The sequence below is a fragment of the Aquila chrysaetos genome, chromosome 2, assembly GCF_900496995.4.
Source record: "Aquila chrysaetos chrysaetos chromosome 2, bAquChr1.4, whole genome shotgun sequence".
Lineage (NCBI taxonomy): Eukaryota > Metazoa > Chordata > Aves > Accipitriformes > Accipitridae > Aquila > Aquila chrysaetos.
The window spans coordinates 40,156,278-40,172,367 of NC_044005.1; the positions used below are offsets into that span (position 1 = coordinate 40,156,278).

A 16,090-nucleotide genomic window follows, 5' to 3' on the forward strand; every position below is an offset into this window, starting at 1 on the left:
ATTGGCTGGCGAAAGGGGCATGACACGGGAGAGGGTCGCGGGTGGGGCGAATGGGTGGGCGGGGCGACCTTCGCCTGCCGGCGGCCGGAGGGCGGGGCCGCGGGAGGTGCCGCCTGCTGCCCTGCGGCGGCGCACCTGAGGCCGGGCCGGGCCGGGCCGGGCTGCCCCCGGCCTGCCACCGCCCCGGGCCTGCCGCCGCCCCGCCGGCGCGGAGCGGCTCGGCGCTCCCGGGGGAAACGCCGCTGCGCGCTCCTTCACATCGCCCTCCCTTGGCGAAGGGCGCTGCCCGGCGTCCAGGGCCGCCCCGCCGCCTGTCGGCGCCCTGCCCCCCGCCGGCGGGCTCCGGGGGCCCGCCCGGGCCTCCCGAGGGGTGCCGGGCCAGGGCGAGTCTGCTGTGGGTGCCGGGGCTTAGGGCGATGGCCGTGCGTGGCCAGAGCGGCCTGTCCCGGTGGGCCTTCCGCCCTTCCGGGGCCCCTCCGGCACGGCGGCCTAGCTCTGGTGAAGTCGCCGGGAGCGGGGGCTTCGGCCAGAAACCGCATCAGAGGAGGGTCAGGGGTAGTCTTTGTCTTCAGTTACTCCATATTCTTCCACAGTCAGGCCGTCCTTAAGCAGAGGTGTTACGTGGGGTTTGTACAAGGTTAGTACGGGTGCGTCCCTGCTGAAGGCCTTCAGTAAAAATGAAACGGCAGAATTTATTGCTCACTCTTGCCATTGGTGTGTATAGCTTCTTGGTCCTGCAAATACAAATTCCTTCGCCCTGCTACCAACGTTTTTACAGCTTGTGAGGATGCCAGATCCTGCAAACAGAATCCGTTCGTACTTGGTGATACAAAAGGGAGATTGTCCTTCCATTTCACTCCAATTTTCTTTAAAATCCTCGTTCTATTTTCAGTGGTAAAACTGGAAATGAAAAGTCTGTTCATGCTTCATCGTAAGGAAGCTCACTGACGCTGAATGAGAACACCAGGTACCCTGACCACACATGATGTCTTCCCACTTAACATTGAAATCTTGGGCTTAGTTTTCCTTTAGTGTTTTGTAAATGGAGTTACACAATGCTTCTCTGCAAGGTGAATTTTCTAAAAATTCTCCGTTCCCTGGTGAGGCATTTGTTCTGTTTTATGTACAGAGTAACTGCTAATAGTTCTTCAATTTTGTGCAGTGGGGCTTTGTCCATTTATCTATCCTTGTGTTGGCACTATGCTGCTGCACTTAGGAAGCACCAGGGTTTAGTCTTTAAAAAGAATGATGAAGATCTCAAGAATTGCGTGCTCTGAGTTAAAGAGGTCATTCAAAATCCTTACCGTTTTTTGTAGAATATTTGAATTTGCTTGTTTGTTTTCTGGGAAAACCACCACCCAACTGAAACTTAGTAACAAGTATTGCAGAGCACCTTGTAGAGAACTGGAATTTTTCTAGTTCTGTTCTTTTTTTCACAAACTTCACAGCCTTTATTTCTGACAGAAGCCAAAAATATCTTGCCTAGAAAGAGCTGGTATATTAATACCCTTATTTTACAAATAAATTAAAGAGCAAAATATATCTAGTTGAGGTCGGAACTAACATTTCAATGTGACACATGCAAGATTTGGGCATGCTGCAGCACTAGTTTTCAATTGAACTTGGGTAAGAAACGAGCTTTAAATTTTCTCCTGAATCTCCGTCTCCTCTTGCCAGTGAGGGTGGAGCTGAGGACGCATCCTCTCCACTATTCTTTGGTTACTTAAGGGTGTGTTTTCACAATTAGCGTAAGCTTATCTAATATTATTCTGTTGCTGAAAGGGACTTTCCTGCCCCTTGTCACATGCTTGACCCGCTTTCCTGATTGCAGCAGTAGTGACTGCATGGCTGTAGAGTCATTTCAGCTCATTTATCTAACTGAAAGCTAAGCTGCCAAGTAAAAGCAGCTAGTTTTCAATCAGCTTTTTAGGTTGATCTGACTTGCGTTAAAGCCAGCGCAACGTAAGGAAGCAGAACAGGACAGGTGAAAGGGACAGCAGACCCGGCTTTTTCAGCAACAGCCCATAGTTATGTTACCTTTTCTTGATCATGAAGCTGAGGGGTAACAAACAGCTGTATTCATGATTTTTGGAGTTCAAATAATAGATGACTGAGACAGAATCTGAAGGACTGATGTTAATGTCCCTAGTTAAAACAGCCTCAGTTGCATGCAACACTTTTCTGTCCAATTTTATTTAGGAAAAAGAAAGATTTCTTTAACTCACACAGTGGGGGATTATTATGCTTTATGTGAATATTGTGCTTTAAAAGTTGTAATATAAAAATTGGAGTGAGACGTAAGAAAATGGAGGCCTCCTGCCTTTCAGCTGTTTGACACTTAGTTTGATAACTGCTATAGAGTACTGATAGGTTTAAAGTAGAGAGTTATATTACCGATGGTGAAAACTATGATAGGAGAAAAATGACTTCTGTAGAGGCTCGGGCTGCCTGCTGTAGTGACCTGCCAAGACAGAACCCTGCCATCTTGTGGAACGCCTTGATATTGAAGTCAGCTTTGCTTCTCAAAGACATCTTTCTTTTTCTTTTTTTTTTTTTTTTTTTTTTCCTTTCCCCTTGTTTTTTCACCGATGATGTGTTTGTTTCTACAGAGACGGTGTGACTGGCTCAGGAAGCCCAGAGCAGGCAGTGCCTGGAGCTGGGAGAGTGTCCAGGGAAATGCTCTGAAGAGCCATGATAGGATTTCCCCATTCTCACAGACTTCCCTTGGCATCTTTTACCAGCCATGTCAGAGACTGGTTTCTGAATGAAAACATTTGGCCAGATTGAGAAGGCTGTTCTTAGGATCAAGGTAAATAGGAAGAGCCAGTAAATGTTAAGTTCATATTTCAGTAACTGGCAAAAGGCAGAAGAAAAGAACATTGAAGACTGTCTGCATCCAGTCTGTGAAAGATGACATTTTAGCATTTGTGAGATACAGAAAGATTTTTTAAATGGTGCATGCTTTTCTGGTGAACATATAGCCTAAATGCTACACTGGAGGTTTTTTTCTTACGCATTTTCTAATAAGACTGTATATGTTCCCATTATTATACAGCAGATCTGAATAATGGGAATTAGATTCTAGATATAGCAGATCCAGTTCTCAAAGTCTGTATCTGAATATACACTCCATGTATTCGGAAGTGTTTCCCAAAGTTTGGATATATATTTTGTTATAATATGTTTGAAAAGGGGAGTCTAATCTGCAAAATGCAGATGATACACTGAATGTAGTTCAAACTTCCTCTAAAATGGGAACTTTGGACCAAGGATTTTAATTCAGGCTCATTTTCACATCTACATTTTAAAAAACCTAGTTATTAGAGGATAAACAAAAAAGCCAGTCTATCCCCAGCCCTTGTTTGAAAAAGCTATGGAAAGTACTCTGCTTATTCAGTTCCATTATTCATGTAAATTTAGGATGATCATCTCAGATTTTGCCTTGTCTTTTCCAGATGTTTGTGCAGATTACTAAACTAGTACTCTCGCTTTCAATGGATGCCTTTCCTCCCTTTTCACTGGACTTAGCAGCTCCATAACAACATGTTACCACTGTGCCAGTCCATAGTTACAAATCTACACTGGATATCAAAATGTTGGCACTCTAGGTTCCTAGTCTCTGTGCTCTGTGAGGGGAAAAAAACAGAATGCTAAAAAGAAAAAAAAAAGGAAATGTCCAGAAAGAAAAAGTACCAGCACAGTCCAACTACACCACAGTACTAGAAAACCACTGTACTTCCAACTATAGCTACGATGAAAGCACGTCTCTACTAGCACAGTAAGAAAGTATAAAAGATTAAGAAGCAGCTCCTTGGCACATCTGCTTAGTGCAGCTCACTTCTTTTACATCCCATGGTAATTTATATTGCATCTTAAATTAACCTAGCACTAATGCTCTCATTTGGTTTTTGTACATTTCAGATTATATATCTCAGCTGTGTTCCACGGTTATATCCACAGATATAACCATATACACCACTCTGGAGATGTATCTCATGCCAGTAAACAGATATGCTTGATCAATTGCTGAGAATCTCTCCTCAAACAATGTAAGCTTTACTGACAAGCGGATTCTTCCATCCTTATAAATTGCCTCTCTGCATGGCTGTAAAGCGGGACTGTGTTTTTTTCCCCACTTTAGAACAGTACTGCTTTGCCAACATCACTTTAGTGTAGGTTTGTTCTTCATGCAGGGGAGAGAGGTAAGCCACTGGCAACAGAAGCTTTATGAACTGTGCTGTGCTAGCTAGCAGGCAGGCTGCAAATCTGGGTCTTTAGCATCTGAGTTAGTAAAAGAGAGAGCTCTACTCTGCTTCATAAAATATATATGCTAATCTCCCAGATGGCTGTATCTTCTTTCTCCATAGAACAGATGACCTGGAAAATAAAAGAAGACTGAAAACACTGGAGAGTGGAAAATCTGGGCCAAAATCTGGGAGCTTCCAGTAGATTTTACAGACAGACTTGGCTTTTAAATTTAGTTTGAATTTGTTTTGATAATAAAATATAGCAATGATTACATGACTATTATTACAGGTCACAGTGTAATTTCACATGTAACGCAAAGCATTCATACATTTATCAGCATCCCTCTAAGAAAAATAAAACAAAGGATGACTTTCAAACGAGATTTCTGCCTACACTAAAAGATACACAGCTAACAGAAATAATGTTTAACTTTGCCTTAGTAATGACTACCATTTGCATACTGTCTATTATCTCAATCCAAGCCACATTTATAGCTCCTGTTTAATTTGTCATTGTTTGAGTTGCTGCTCCTGTAGAGGCACACCAGAACCACACTGCCACACTGGCAACATTGTGCCACAGTTTTGCAACTGCGTGGAACAAAAATTTAACTTACTTGAATAGAGATTAGTGCAATGCAAATGCTCCCACTGAAGTTCACCAAAGACACTACAGCAAACCTTTAGGGTTTCTGAAATCTTTATAGGTGCTGGTGGCCTCGAGCTTCCTTTTTATGTTTTGTGTGAAAAGCAAAGCAGCAGCACAGTATCCTTCGGTGCCACAGCCAGCGTATGGTGCAGCACTTGCTCAGAGTGTTCTGCACTGCTTGCAGCACCTCGGCTTCCCTTCAGGGCCTTGTGCCCAAGGAATGACCAAGTCTCCCTTGTTTGTGAGGGCAATGAGGTTTTGTTTGGAAATAACAAAATCAAGATGGAAAACAAGATATTAGCTAGTCCGTGGTTTTGTTTAGGTTTTAAGTTTGTCAAACAAAGCCTTTGGGGCAGTTTTCAGGTCACTGAAGCCACCCTTGAATAGCTTCAGAAACACAGCACAAAAATGAAGAATCCTGTGTCTGAACTCAAGCCATAGGAGATGGATGCAAACTTTCTTCCTACAACTTACAGAGACATACAACATCGATTAGATACCAGCATTCATATCCAAATCATAGCTTTATACCCAAATCATAACTCTGCTAAATCTGTCATTACAAAGTTATGGACATAAAATAGATAGCCTTTTCATTTGGAGTAAAATAATCCTTTTGTTGATTGAGGCTGATGTCTTTTTTTCTCTAATTTGTATTTAGTAGGTTAACTTACTATTCAGAATAATAAACCTCAATCTAAAATAAGACCAACTAGGTCAGTGCAGTAGTAATTGTTTTTTTCCTTGTTGTCTTGAGGGAATAGGCAACATTTGCCTGCTGTCTCCTTTTATTTGCAATCACAGTTTAAATCTTTAGCAGAATTAGTTAGAGGAGCCTCTTTCAAAAAATGTATGACTCTTTGCTGGAAAATATTCTGTCTTGATTTTCCCATATAGCGTCTACTCTATGCCTGGTGACTAAGCTCAAATATGATACTGTATTCATTTGATATTTCATAAGGCAACTGGAAGGGGATTTCCTTGTACTTACATGGAAACGGACCTAACTCTGTTTTGATCTTTTAGTTAGTGTGGGCAGAGAGACTCATCATGTTTTTATTGTGATGCCATCTCTCAGTACTGGCAGCACCAGATCCATAGGCAGCCAGAGACATCAACCCATTGAGCAGGGATTTCATGTTACACCGTTGCAACCATCTCCAGGAGTCTGCCTTTACACTCCGGAATTAATTTGCATTATCTATTCACTTTTTTTTTCTTTCCCTAATAGGCAGTCTTAATTGGTGGGTTCTGGTCCTGCACACCATCAAGGCACCGTACAGTTCACTGTACAGCTGAAGCTTTTGTAGAATGAGGGAAGCGTGATTCATGGAGTGAGCCTACACAGATCAGTCCCAGACTACAGACTGTTGAGTGTCTTTGAGTCTAATTGGTACCTGAATAGTTTTCAAAAGATTACATTAAACATAATTAACTTCTGGAGGATACATGCCTCCTTCTTTCTCGTGGTGTGGTATCTTCCCTCCAAATTACGCTGCAGAAAGGGCCTGTAAGAGTGAGATTTGTTAGTGTATGAATGACAGACATTCTGCACATATATATTGCTTAAGCATAAGCCTTCCTGCTCCACCGCTGGTAGAATCTGAAATTTTGTATCACTGGGAAGTGGAGAGTCTCAGCTTCGATCCTAGAAGGTGTCAGGTAAGACTCTACCTACAATGTTCCCGGACAGACAAGTAATACTCAGATCTTTCTTGAAGTCAGCTTTGACCCTTGTATTCAAAACAAGTAAGACACTTGGCTTTACAGGAAGAGGAGATTTGAAAAAGAGTCACAATAAAAGGTTTTGTAATTCTCGGATTTTTTTTTAAATCTATTTTTCTGTAACTTGTGCCAAGCTAATGGGGAACGGGGTAACAATGAACCGGCACTCAATCGAATGAGCTACATAATTCACTCACAGCTTTAATGTTCGTTAAGCGCCCACCTCAAATTCATGCCAGCAGGGCCTTTCCCTTACTCCACAACAGCATCTACTCTCGTTGGACTCCATGGTGCTCCTCTGGGAGTCTAAAAGGACTGACGCCCATAACACAAGCGAGCACCTCCCTGGGACTGCAGACAGGTACCTAGTGGGATTGAAACACTGAATGGAACCCACCATTTTCCAATAAGCTTCAGAAAAACCTAGCATGCTATTTGCCTATATTATTTTGAATGCCTATGTAAAATATGTTACGGCGAGACTATTTTGACAGCTACAAAAAGGTTGTTTCCCCATTTTCACACAGTTGTCTCACCTTTCTAGTATAGCATAGCTGCTTCGCTGCCAGCGAAGAAATACGCTTGCTTTCTACCCACTTTTGGTGTATGAATTGTTTTGCCTACTTAACCCTAGTAGAAGGTGTCCATCCTTAAATTGTCAGTACCGTGCCAGAATTTCTTTGCGTGGATAATAAAGAGGAAAGGTTAACAAACTCCAGAGCTGCCTGGGGAGGAGGATCTCTGATGAGGCAGGTCTCACGATGGGTGTGCCAGGGGCATGTCGCCCACGCACGCTGAGGAGCTGCAGTGTCAGCCCCCGGGCAGTCCCTCTTCCCCTCAGACCCGCTCCGGAGACAGGAGCCATAACGTGACGCTTACAGTAACCTTCCAGCACTTGGTTTTGGTCACTCTTGCCGGCGAAGGAGGAGAATCGAGATCACCTCACCAGCAGGAGCCGTAACTAACTGGCACTGATATTCTCACCGGTCTCGATTAACGCAGCAGACGGATGAAACCTTTGACTTGAGGAGGGTAAAAGATCCCGCTTCCCTCAGGCGGCTGGGGGGGAAGCCCGAGCGGCGGCGGGGGCGGCGGGAGGCGGTCGGGGCCTCGCCGTGTCCCCCCGCGTCCCTCCGTGTCCGTGTCCCCGCGACCCCCGCGTCCCCCCGCGTCCCGCCGGGCGCCGGCAGCCCGCGCCCCTGCCCGCCCGGCGGCACCGCCGATCCGCCCCACGGTGCCGGGCTGCAGGGCTGCAGCGGATCATCCCTCCCCTCGCCGCCTCGGAAAGACAGCTTATTTTTCCATTCTGCGGTTAACAATGAAGAAATTCTCGCCCGGGCTATTTTTGGTCCCGCTGGAGCCGCACGCTGTTCCCTCAGGGCTCAAAGCTCATTGTTTTTATGCGCTTAGATGAAACAGTTGCGGCCTACATAGGACATATTTGTTTTCCAGTTCCTCAAACCATTATTACCTTTTCCTGTTCCCCCTGAGAAAATGGACCTTTGATACCCTGCCAGGTTGCGTTATTGAATTCCCTGCCCGTTTCGGGGTGAAATCACGACAAAGGCAGGCGCCTTTGCTGAAGGGGGAAAAAAATCACAGAAAGAATGTGGAAGAAAACCTTACTCTGGAAAAAAAGCAAGTTGCGTAATAGTGAAGGAATGAGGTAGTGTGAGTCATCTCGCCCATGAGCACTTCATCTGGTCGAGTTCTCACCCATCCAGGAGGGAGTTTGCCAGGCCCCGCTCACATCCCACAGCCAGTAAGCCCAGCCAGGGGTATAGCACCGAAAATAGAACTGTATCTAGTCATCTCCCAGCACGTACGAGAAACAATCTCACAGTTGTCTTCAGCAGAAGCATAAGCTCTCTTTACCTGTGTTTTATTACAAATGACACCACTGAACCCAGCCTCACCTAGGTCCGCAAGGAGGTTTGGAAGACAGGTCCACAGGCTCCCCTAAACACCCAGTTCCTCCATGGAAGAGCTTTTCTCATGGTCCATGCTTCATACTACTCCTACCATACTTTTCCTCTAGCTTCCCCCCTCAGAACAACTCCTTTCATCCTCTGAAACTGGGGTTGACTTAAGTTCTTTCCTGTTTGCCCTCCAGTTTACCCTTTTTAATCTTCTATGGAACCTACGTGTGCCATTACAAATCCTGAGGGCTCTGTAAGAGTGAGAAAAAAGAAACACATGCTTTTTGGATGTAATCTTGTTTCTTTTTCTTAAAAACTGTGCAGTAGGGTGAAGCAGGTTAATTAATTTTCACCTACACTTTGAATTCATCTTAATTCTGTAACTGTACACACACATCTAGGACTCCTGGCTTTTTCCTCAGCTCTGCTACCGACCAATTCAGAGAACATGAAAGTTTCCAGGTTTGTACCCACAGAGACTGACTAACTCTCAGCACACTTCTACCCTTCTTTCAGATAGAGACTCTTAGATTCACAAAGAGAATGGCTGTTGCTGTCTTACCGGTGGGAAGAAGACAAGGTGTTATTATGAAGGATAAGCTTTCAGTAATGAAATCTCTCTTTTTCCTGTAGACTACACACCACCACACACACTGCCTGTGCAGCCACCTCTTACTGAATTTCCTTGAAAGTCGCTCTAGCTAACTGAATTTGATGGATTTTCTGGAGACATCAGCCCCACTCCTACTAAACACTTTTAGCCTGGAGCTGATGTTCTTCCATCACTCCATTAAACTCAGTCCCTCATAATTTATCTGTTGTATTTATGAGCAAATCTGACAATTAAAGCACTTATTTCAAGGTTTATGAGATGATGAGGTTCGTAGAACCAGGAGATGCAATTAGCTAGTGAGAATAGCATCTGACAGAAGATGCTACCAGGCCTGCCAATCACATAGAAGTCTTTTTGAGAAAGTATGTGTTGTTTAGATCTGTTGTAAGGAGTAAGGCAGAAGGAAGGCTAGTGAAAACTTGGATTATTATAAGCTCTGAACTGTTTACTTGTAAGACCCAGATCCTACAGACTTCCTGCGTTAAAAAAATCAAGTTGTATGCAGTTTTCCTGATGTCAGTAGAAGTAATAGTTGTGAATAAAGATGCTTTTCAATATATAGCTTGCAAAATTATGCCTGAAGCTTTGACTTCTGTATCTTTTTTTTAAATTTAAAATGCTTTGCTTGTTTTCCATCATACACCATTTAAAGATTTACAAGAAAGCATTTAGTTGCATTGCTACCAACATAACTGCGAGGCAGCAGTGTGTACCAGAAATTCAAAATTCAGTCCAACAGTCAAAATACTTCAGCCACCTGTGCTTAATTCTGCTGTCACCACAGCAAGACTGTTTTTCATATGATTTGTGTAACACTCAGTATTGAATTAAATCTTGGAAGTACATTTTCTACTGCAAAATAGCTTTTTGTGGTTAAAATACTGTTTCCAATAAAACCGCCTCTTTTCATGTCATGTCACACGCTGAAACAATGGCAAAAAGATAAATCATTCCAAATCTAATTTTAACTGCTGCAAATTTTGTAATAGGTTCACTAATTTCTATAGTGTTTAGAGCACTGTATATTACAGCTATAGGCATATAGCTTACAGATTTCTGATGCAACCTTCACTGGCATTTCTGGGTTCTGTAAGCAGCATGAAGCAGCATATAAATTTCTCCAAAAGTGTTGCTTACTCCACCCTTCCTTTGTTTCGAAGTCGTTTCTGATTTTTTGCCTTTAGGGTTATTTTTAATGTTAGATCATTTCCATTGTTTATCTGCAGAAAAGTGTTTCCAGGCCATTTTGCAGTCATCACTGTTCTGGGAAGGCCTATGAAAAGGTGAAGGTTTTATGTTTCTCCAGCAGATGTGGTCAGAAATATATGACTGTCATCAGCATCATATACTTATATCTAATTCCTTTGCTTTCTAACAGTTTTCTCCTGTTCATTTTCATTGCTTAATCCATCAGAGATTTCCCAAGGGGTTGAATATATCTTTCCATGCTGTGGACTGATAAAGAATGCACCAATGAAATAAATAGATTAATGCTATTAAATATGGACAGTGCTCTGGAGACAAACCTGGAGCCAAGAACCTAGCAGCTGCACAAGGCATCCATGCAAGTGGCCTTGGGAAACAGATGCCTCTCAATGCCTGAAGATCCCTAAGAATCTGCCATGAGGGATTTACAGGCTGCTCCATGATGGGCAAAATCCCTCATTCCTAAGCAAAAGATCAGAAAGAAACTCTGCAAAGGGTTGCTCATGGATCCACCCTCTCAGAGCACCTCCTGTGGGTTTTTCTACAGAAGGGATTTGACCACCAAGCAGTGTTTATAGAACAACCTTTAGGCTGGCTGAGAGTTGGAATGAATCTGCCTGCAGTTCTCTGATCTGTGAACTCCACCGTTACTGTGCTGTTCAGTATCTGCTCTTGATATGAAGTGGGGAACAATTTCATGTGGTAAATAAAAATAGAGGAATGAATAGCCTTAGTTTCATCCTACTGCCTTGCCTCTGAACCAAGAAAAAGCTTGCTTGTTTAGTACTGACTCTGCAGAAGCTGTGACAGTTTGTACAGATGCTCTTCATGTTAAACATTACCCCGTTTAATGGATTAGGAACTGGGAGATCTGGGTGCTTGCTCTGTCAATGGTTTACGTCGTGAACCAGAGTAACTCACTCGATTTGCAACAGTTTTAACACCTGTACAAAGGAATTAAGGATACCTCCTTTGAAGTTGCTTTCATCCACAGTTAAAAAAATTATATCCAACATATGCATTAGTATCAGTGCCAATTAACAGATAACATGGAGTTGCAAAAAGTGAATCTATTTTTAAGTCCACTTTTCTTGGCTGCACATAGTTCCCTACTCAATATGTTGCCACCGTGCTGCTGCTGTTGATGAGGATCATCAGGCCTTACCTGTACGGATGAGGGCAAAGAATTCTGACGACAGACCTCAGGGACACAAGGATAAATGTAAAAAGTGAAACAGAGTCTGAGGTAAAAACAGGCTGAAGACTATCAGCTAATGCAGCTGAAAGAATATTTGCATGAAAAATCATGCTGTTTCAGAACCTCTGGCGTATCTCTATATATGCATGAACACATGGGTCTACATATATGCATATGTGTGCTCTGTGTTCACAGGGACTGTTTTACTGGGTTATAGCAAAGAGCTAGCCGAAAGTAGGGGCTGCAAGGAGAGACTGAGTTGAATGTGTGTATGTGTTTCCGTATAGCTATGGGTTTCTTCTACAGTAAGAGCTTCCTCCTAAATCAGCTTAACGTGAAATGCTGTTTATGGAGGGTAGGTTAAAACCAGTTGCCCATTGAATGGCTGCAACAAATCTATTCAGCCAGCAGGGGAGGGAGAAGATCTTTGTAGCTGCTGTTGTTTTCCTGACGAATAATTATGCCACCTCCAGCTGGCTGCCAAAGACCCTTTCTTTAAAAGCCATATGTCCTCTCTAATAAAGCTCTCATCACACCTCCTTCAGGCTTCCCTCATTCTGCTGTACTTATGCCTGATTTCATTTGGTTCATGCAGTTGTACAGCTGTAGGATGATGGCTTCCTTAAGCTAGTGCTTAGAGAAAACACAGCCTAGAGAAAAAGGAAAGATTGTCTGGGACAGCCTGGGTCTCTGTCTCTGTGATTCCTGGAATGTTACTCACTGGGTAGCTCATATGGGTTTTCTTTTTAAATAGCTCTTTAAAGGGTTGCTGGAATCCAAGTTACTTTAGATCTGCCATAAAGTGGCAGTGTTTCAGGGCACTCCCCCCAGATTAATCATTTTCACTTTTTGAAATCTGTCAACTGTACCTTCAGGCACTGCCAATTCAAGCAAATACAAAAATAGTAGTCACAACACCTCAGGCATGATTTCATCAGATCTTCTACACTAAGCAGGTCTGACCTGCTCAGTATTTATCTGGGAGACCTCCAGAGAACAGAAAGAATACAGGAAGCGGCAGATCTTGTGAGGCAGCTGAGATTTCTTGCCAGTATAAATCATACAATATCTGGGAATTTAAACCTTGGTTGTTTAAAAAATAGCACTGCTTCTGCTGCGACCGACCTATATTGGTGCTGAAGCAGTGTGTGACTATAGATGCCACCTTCCAAAAGGGATTTAAAACTGAGATTCTGCAGTTCTTTTCTCAAATTCAGGTTGTTAACTATGGCCACATTCCATCTCAAGGCAATGAATTACATACTGTTTCCAATAGTCTTGAATGTCAAAATTATTCTTCACACCTCCTACTAAAGCACACAGTCACTGCCATATTCCACTTCAGACAAGGCTGTATTCAGTGAGGAATCTTACATACACAGTTAGAAAAGGAGTCGAAATCAGACAGAAATATAAAGTTAGTTTTCTGTTTATTCAGAATGAAGCTGAAATCCAAGAAAGATCTAGGGAAACTGCCAAGGCCTGCAGGGCCTTTCAACTAATCTGCCCAAGTAGACCCTTGTGCTTGTATGAAATCCAATTGCATGAAATGGTGAGTTATATCCCCTACAACACTGTCACCTTGCAATGCCACTAGTCACTCCACAGATTTCCACAGTTCCCTGTTGATAAGCCAGCCATCTTAGGACTATTCTGCAAATTCTGGCCACATGTCCTCCTTGTGGTTCCTAATTTTGGCCTCTTTTCATTAGCCTGAAATTGGTAAGCATTCAATATTTTTTATAGTTCTGCCTCTGACAATGTACGTTAACTGAAACTCTCTCCTAGGCAGGGACTGACCAATTCAAAAGGCTTAACTTTCTTAGAAAAATGGCTAACATGAGCCATAAGAGAGAGGAAATCCTTTAAAATTGAGAAGATGGTCTTGGGGACTCATTCGTACGCTGAGGGAACTTTGTACTTCAGACAGAGAGTTTTAACTGTGAACAAAGACCTTAAATAGGAGTTTATCCCAGTGGCATCATGAATCATTGTTTGGTAGAATTTCTTACAGTGAGGCACCACTGTGCTGTACTTTAAAGAATGTGGTATAAATGCTGCTAAAATACTGTCAGCTGGGTGTTTGGATATTCTAATTTTAGCCTTGTTTATTATGTTTCATCTCCATGGCATTTTTAAGCAATTCTTGTACCAGCAATGCTAGCAAATTCCTCTTTTTCAGAGAGACCTTGTGGTCATTGGGACATTGATGATGCTTCTCTCTGTGATTTCTGTATGGACACGTTCACACAAATAGGTCCTGTAATGTGAAAGTGGATGATGCCATCGCAATTATCTTGTAAGAAATACTAACAGAACTATATTTAAGAGGAAAATACATCTTAAAACTGCACTCTGCCTCTAGCAATGGGACTGTTAAGCCATTCCAACTGATTTTTCAGCCATGCTGATGCAGCTGCAAGAGGTTAGGATAGTGAGACTGGGGCCCATGTAGCCGCTAAAAATGTACAGCAGAAAGCTGCGTAGAGACAATTTCTAGATAACAAAGAAAAGGAGTGGAGTTGAAGATGCTGTTGTTCTAGTGGCAACTTATAGAAGGTTGCTATCAACAAGTTGGTAAGAATTCTTTTTTCTTAGCTGTCATGGGACTTCTTTGTCTGCATGGATCTATTTTAAACAGTTTTCCCCTTTCAGCACTCCCTGATAATAAGAAACTTATGTAAGTGCTCTTCTTCAGGGAGAATTTCGCTTTGGTCTGCTTATTTTGTCTTGAGAAAAGGGCTCAAAGAGCGTACGAAAAGAGCTTACATACTCAAAAGGTGCAGCAGGCAGCTGAGACAATCTGCAAGAGCAGGACTAATGGGACTGTGAGCTTCACGGTTCAACTGTTTGCAGATCAGTAATTAGCATCCTCCACCCAGTGAATTGCTCTCTCCCTAAGTAGCACTGTGAAGTACTATGGAGAGCTATATTAGTCATAGGGATAGTTGAAAATAAAGAAAAAAAATCCCAAACCCCAAACCCTAACCTTTCTTCCCCTTTCTTAGTTTGTGAGGGCAAGAACTATGTTCTCCCACGCTAAGAGAGAGAGAAAGGTTTGGCCTGCCCCACAAGCTGCTGGGCAGGGTGTATCCTGAAAGAGCAGGTGGATGTGGGAGTGTGTGTGGTGCCGTAGCTGGGATAAAGGTGGGTGCAGGCTGTATCCTGGCACACAGCTGGGGCTGCATCGTGTGCTGTGAGTGGTGAACCTGCTGGCACAGCAGGGAGAGGAGGTCTCCTGCCATGTAACCCTCCTGTTGATAAGTCTGTGCCTGGTCTGTACCGAAATGCTAGAAACTAGGCGTATTTTTCTTGTTGTTTCTAAATGCTGTATTCCAGCTGGGAGTAGGGGTAACATACAGGGCTGAACTTCATGGAGTAATTTCATAGCGATCTCTTAGTGTGGAAGGCTGAATGTGGCGTGGCTTCTCTGCTAGAAAGGGAGTGGGGTCTGTGAAAGGATCTGGCTCTTGTTTAGAAGTTTGTTTAAAAACTGTGCAAATAGCAGATAAGCTGCCATCAGATGCTAACATGATGACAACGTGTTCAGTAGAGTCCTGCAGTTGTCAAAAACGACTCTACTGTAATTAAAAGCAAATCTAGAACAATCTCCTGACAGGTTTTATAAGAAAACTAGCTATCTTATAGTGAAACCAGGCCAACAAATATTATTGTAGGATGACATTCTGCTTTCTATCACCCTTGTAAATAAGCCTACTTCTTAATTCTCATATGAGATAATGTGAGAATAAGACACATTTATCACCATTTATGACAACCTTCTGAATTCAGATAAACCCTTTTTTAACCAGGTTGCAATTACACGCGAATGGTGGAAAAAAAAGTCAAGACTTAAAATTATGCAAAGACTCTTAATGCCCAAGTAGCAAGTATATATTTTAATTATTGCTTCTTCAGGAAATCAAAAGGTAGGTGCACTTCTAGGCTGATCAGTTATATAGAAAATTGACTTTTGTCTTTTTCTTTCTTTTTGGAGCCAAAGTTGCTGCTTTGGATACTGTATCCAAGCCATAGTAAGTAGTACATGTCAGCAGGATCCAAAAATCGGGGTTGAAGTGCTGCTGCCTAATTATAGATCCTGAGACAAGGAATCAATGGGAAGAAGTAAATAAAAGTTGGTAGTGAGCCACCAAGCCCTAGTTTGTCAATCTCTGTCTGAAAACAAATCCTGTATCCAGCATGGAAAGAGAAGTGCTAACCCTCATAATTGTGAAATGAGTAAATCAGTGTTTTTCTTATTTTCTGCTAGTTGTTTTATTAGCTACTTACAGGTTGGTATCATACTGTGATGATTACTGTAATCAAAAATGACAAGGAAGTGCCAATCATAAGCTTGTTTCTGGACATACTAAATTTCACCCAATTTAGGCAAAATATTGTTTTTAACTTTCTGTTTCACCTCTTGTCCTAATTATCCAAGTTATGTTCTCATGAAACATAGGAATTCACTTGATAACTAATTTAAAAATGATAATTTGGGGTATCCCACAAAAGATGTCTGGAGGGAAAGTG

The 16,090-nt window shown here is 42.7% G+C and overlaps 1 long non-coding RNA gene across 2 annotated transcripts; it reads left to right on the plus strand.

Moving 5' to 3' along the window:
• Window positions 1-264: 264 nt before the first annotated feature.
• On the plus strand, window positions 265-4,631 carry LOC115334790. 2 transcript variants are annotated; one of them, XR_003921264.2, is made up of 3 exons: window positions 265-967; window positions 2,610-2,809; window positions 3,456-4,631. It is a non-coding gene; the product is annotated as an uncharacterized LOC115334790 (long non-coding RNA). The 2 variants fall into 2 exon arrangements; XR_003921265.2 differs by having other exon boundaries at window positions 265-647.
• The last annotated feature ends 11,459 nt before the right edge of the window (window positions 4,632-16,090 follow it).